Source organism: Colossoma macropomum, unplaced genomic scaffold (genome assembly GCF_904425465.1).
Source record: "Colossoma macropomum unplaced genomic scaffold, Colossoma_macropomum, whole genome shotgun sequence".
In the NCBI taxonomy this organism is placed as follows: Eukaryota; Metazoa; Chordata; class Actinopteri; order Characiformes; family Serrasalmidae; genus Colossoma; species Colossoma macropomum.
Genome location: NW_023494791.1, coordinates 36,675,037 through 36,680,685, shown reverse-complemented (window position 1 = coordinate 36,680,685; position 5,649 = coordinate 36,675,037).

Below are 5,649 nucleotides of genomic sequence, written 5' to 3'. Positions count from 1 at the left end.
GTCATTCCACCTTAAATGGTGCCGCAGTCAGGCGCTGGAACATAACTGCTGCACCATTTAAGGTGGAATGGAAAAAAATTTCAATAAGAAGCTGCTGGAGAAAATTTTGGCTTCATACATTCACCATCATTTTGCTGCCTTTTTGTGAAGACTTTGTTCAGCTCGGCTTGACTCGGGACTTGAGTGCGAAGACTTGAGGCTTACTTGTTACTTGCAACTTAGTGACCACCTCTGTGAGTAATTATCATGAGATCTGTGATTTAAATCTGGTAAAAATCTGCAATGTCTGTAGTTTCATTCTGGAGAGAACATGAACTCTCAAAAGTACCTCTCACAAGATGGTGGAGTGTGGAGAGTGGTCTCGTTGGATGGCATTTAAGTGAAATGTGCCCACTTGACCAGCCTAATGCTACTCTTGTCTGGTTGTAACTAGAAATGTGTTTTGTTCTTTTATTGGTTGGACCAGTTTAATTCTAGTCTTAATGTTAAAATGAACATCCAGGCTATGATGTTTTTTTAAAGCAAATGGACAAATTCTGTGGAAAGTGCAAATTCTATTTATTCAATCTGTGTTTTATATTCTGATTTGAATTTGATGGAAAGTAATGTTGTGAGTACCATTTTTTATGCAGAAAGAAAAAAACATTTTTGGCCTTTTTTGGCAAAAAACCAATCATAAAAATGTCAGATGTGCAGCCTCAAAGAGATTGTGAATAGAATGTAAATGTCATTCATTGTGTAAGTAACCATAATTAATTGCAGAATTATCCAATTAATATAAATATAAATAATTGTGTTGTAAATCAAATGTACATTGAAATGACAGTAATAACTACACTAATCAAGATTTACAACTGAGCAGTAAATTCATTTTTCAGACAGGTTAATACAGTTGTTGCTGTCCTCCTGTGGGCCCTGTTTCTGTCCTGTTCTGCTCCAGGATCTGATTTTACAGCCCCTGATTATTTTACTCCTGTCAGGTCGACTCATGACACATCAGGCACTGGCACGCAACACAAATGTGAAATGGCTGTGGGCTGTTCAGAGCTCATTTGCTAACCTCTAAAGTTTTTGCAAATAGAAATCTTAATTCAATAAGCAAACTGTGAAATTAAATTGTTTCTTTATGTCTCAGAAGATCTAAAAAATTCATTTGATGTCGAGTCTCATGGCAACGTGTGAAGAAATCTGCACAGCTGTCACTTCACATCAGTGAGTATGACACATAGCAAAGACTAAAGGCTTCATTATGTGGTTATGATCTCGAAGTCATTCTGATGGTTTTATTGACTCTCATAACAGGTTCACCAGCCCTCCTCCTGATCTCCTTTTCCTGAGTTTATTGCTAACCCCGGCTGCAAGATATGGACATAAAATGCGATGTTGGATGTTGAATATCACGATGATGATATAAGAAGTGATAAATTATTAAAACAACGTGCCTCTGACTGGAGGTGCTGCAAGCACTGACTATTTTACTGTGTAAACAGAAATTTAACATAGAAATCCAACATCTAAACTATACAAAACTACAAAATTGTATGTACCGTTGTGGAAAATAAAAAAATATAACACTAAAGCTGCATTTCCACAAAAATATCATTCTGTACCTCATCTAGTTGTACATAACAGATGGCAGCAAATGAGAGCTTTAGCTCAGTAACTCAAATTAACATCCTTTTTCATTTTTTAGCTAACCAGCATTTTCTTCCTAGCTTGTTCATACATTGGTTTTCTGCAGGTCTTGCCACTGCTGTCCTTCTTCACATAATTCACATGAAAACTGCAAAAAACACAGTAATAAACTCTGCCAAAAATAATAAGGTGACCAACGGCGAATGACAGTTATATAATAGCTCACGTGCTTAAAGCTAACTAGTCACTGCATTTATACATTGAATAGTCAAACTGAGCTGCGTTTTTTTCAAGTTCCATCAATTCATTTTGTAAGTTTTAAATAGCCAACGATAGCTCATTCCAAAATCCTCTGCAAGCATAGTTGAAGAATTCATTTCAGACAGAAATAAACCAGCGCCGATCTGCCAAGCTATCACTGAAGTTTGCTTCAGGGGAGCATTGTGAAACCGCAACCTGATGTTGCCAGCCACTCAAGAACAACCAGAAAGGTCTGTCATTTTCTTGAGAGGCCGACTGCTGGTAGTCTGCCATGCCCATCCAGATCCGGGTGATGGTGACGCTTTAGGGGTTCATCTCATCAATAGCACTGCTCCTACCAGGGATCCTTCATTTAACGGACACACAGCACCAGGGGCTCTCACCCTCTACAAACAACACAGTAAAGCACCCTTACTTCTGTATATGATTCAGTCTCAGCACTGTGTTACTCTGTCTCTCTTTGAATCTAAACTGTTTTATTTTCTTGTCCATTGTATCCAGTGAGGTCACTCTTTTGAAATCATTGTAGTGACCCACTACTGGCTGGTGCTAACCTCCAGATGCTTGAGAGGCATGGCAATCAGCGAGGCGCATGGCAGTGCGTGCCAGGAAAAGGGACTGTTGTTTATGTTGTTGTTCGTCAGTTAAAGGTATGTAGTATGTGTTTGTTGCGCTGCCCTGTATCAGGGAGTTGGTTTAGTTTGTGTGAGTTAGTGTGGGTTTAATTAGTGTGGGTTGTGGTGGTCACAGTGAGGGTGATGGGTAAGACCATCAGTGCTTTGTATGTGCCTTCCTGCCTGTTGTTTAATAAAAAACACCTCTCGCGGTGGAATCATGGCCTCATGGTGTTTTACTTGATGCCAACGCTACAGAATGTCACCCAACATGATCATGTGATGTTTTACTGGTGTTTTGATTGGCTGTTTCAATAAATGATTTCACAAAGTTGAGATGGTTGCCACTGTCACGGCTGATGTTTAAAATGAGCTGCAGGATGCTTTATATTATGCAACTCAAATTCACTTTAGTTTCTTGTAGGTTTTAAGCAACTAAAGTCACATGTTAGTTTCACCTTGTAAAGCCAGCCTAAGGCTTGCTGTCATCTACGTTTCTTCAGGCCTTAGACTAGACTTCAATGCAGCACTTTTGTTCTGCAAAACTAAACCTGCTGCATTTCATTAAGGCATAAAGTCAGGGCTTGATGGAACAACCAGCCAGTGGAGAAACTGCAAAAGATAGTGAGACTCTTAAAAATCCTGAGTTTTTACAAATCATACAAATCATGAATGATCTTTTCACCTCTGCGCCTGTGTAGCACATTTATAGCATGTTCTCTTTTACAAATACTGTGGAAGCTGGTTAAGCAGGTTTGATGGAACGACCAGCCATTGAAGAAGACCACCTCTTCCAACTCTGACCTAATACTTAGGTTTGTCTATGGTAGATGATACAAGAGTTCATTTTATTTATTGTTTTTACTTTTTAAGTAACACAGAATACAAACATGGTATGGTTATACTAAGAGGCTCATGAACCAGCATCAAGAAGTAAGAACACAATGCTTGGTTTGCCAGGTCCTCAAAAAGGGCAAACACGTCGGTTTATCAGTGAGTTTATCAGTGGAGGAATTTGACTTATCTAAGACAAGTGAGGTTTTTCTATCAGGCACCTGTGTTTATGGACTGCTCCTGCAAGACACTGGTATTGCCTCTTGAATGTTCGGTTGGATCCATGTGTTGATATCTGCACATTTTCACATTAAGTTCACACTTTATATCATCTCTCAACTGTCATTCTTTACATATAAGCATTATAAGATGAAATCTCTGTGCACAATGTTTTAAAAATAAATGCTCATGCAGCATTTTTTCAGAATTTTAGTGTATTAATAGTTTGTCCCCCCTTTGCTGCAGTAACAGCCTCTACTCTTCTGAGACAGCTTTACCTTAGATGTTGGAACATTGCTGTGAGGATTTGACTGCATTAGTGAAATCAGGTACTTATTTTGAATGATTTATTCTGCATCTCAAATGACACACCAACTCACCCCAAAGGCACTGCATGGTGTTCCATCACTCCAGACTACACAGTTCCACTGCCCCACAGCTTAATCCTGAGGGGTTTTACACCCCTCTAGTCAGCGTTTGGCACTGGGCATATTGACCTTTGGCTGCTGAGCTTGTGCAGCTGCTCTAGTCTGTCCCATTCTACTGGCAGTGCTTTTCTAAGCTGTGTGTTCACAAATGAACATCTGTATCAGCAAAGGGTCCAACTTAAAGCTGAATTGATTAGTCTGGATATATATATTGTGTACTTTCAACATGCACACCAGAGACTTCAGACTTTTGCATCTCAGAAACTCAGACTCGCACCTCAGAAATTTGACTCAGACTCACACTCCAGAGATTCAAGGCTCAACTCAGACTCACACCTCAGAGATGCAAGACTCAGCTAGGACTCGCACCTCAGAAACTTGACTCGGACTCATGCCCCAGAGATTCAAGGACTTGGACTGACATTGTGGAGACTCGAGACTCGACTTGGACTCGCACCTCAGAAACTTGACTCAGACACACACCCCAGAGACTTAAATCTTGACTTGGGCTCACACCTCAGAATCTTGACTCATATTTGCACCTCAGAGACTCAAGATTTGATTTGGACTCACATCTCAGTGACTTGAGACTCAGACTCGTACCTCAGAGACTTGAGACTTACACCCCAGCGACACAACTCTGTCTCATACCCAAAAGACTTGAGACTCGATTCAGACTTGCACCTGAGAGACTCAAGACTCAAATTGTACTCGCACCTCAGAGACTCGAGACTTGACTCGGACTCCAACCTCAGAGACTCAACTCAGACTAACACCTCAGGTCCTGGGCCTAGAAATCCACCACTCTGCAGTGTTTAGCTCCAGCCCACCTTTTAACAGTGTTGGGTTTGTTACTCAAAAAAAGTAACGCATTATTCATTACTAATTACTTCGCTTATTACTTCCAGGAAACAAAAATTACTTCTCATTACTTTTATGCTACTCTTTAATATGCAAATCTGTACCATCTGGAAAGTACAAGGGAAAATCCAAAAGTCCTTTCAGTAATTGATTCAGAAAGTGGCTGCTGACCTTGTGCAGCTGCTCTAGTCTGTCCCATTGTATTGGCAGCACTTTCCTCTGAAGATTTTATAAGCTGTGTGTCCACCTTAAAGTAGCTGAATTCACTAGTCTGGATGCTTTTGGACGTATAGTGTACTTTCACATGCATCACATACTAAACAGATCTACATAATAGACATTCAGGCAGACTTGAGACTCGACTCGGACTAGCACCTCAGAGACTCCAGACTCAATTGCGATTCACACCCTAGAGACTTGACTCCAACATGCACCTCAGAGACTCAAGACTCGAGTTGAATTCACACCTCAGAGACTTGAGACTCAACTCGGACTTGCCCTCTGAGACTTGACTGACTCACATGTCAGACACTCAAGGCTTGACTAGGACCCACACCTCAAAAACTCGAGACTTGACTCTGACACACACTTCAGAGACTTCAAATTCAACTGCAACTTGCACCCCAGAGTATCGACTCCAACATGCACTTCAGATACTTAAGATTCGAGTCGAATTCACACCTCGAAGACTCACACCTCAAAAACTTCAGACTTGACTCTGACTCACACCTCAAAGAATCAAGACTTGACCCAGACTCAGCACCCAAGAGACTCGAGACTGACTCTTATTCTTCTTT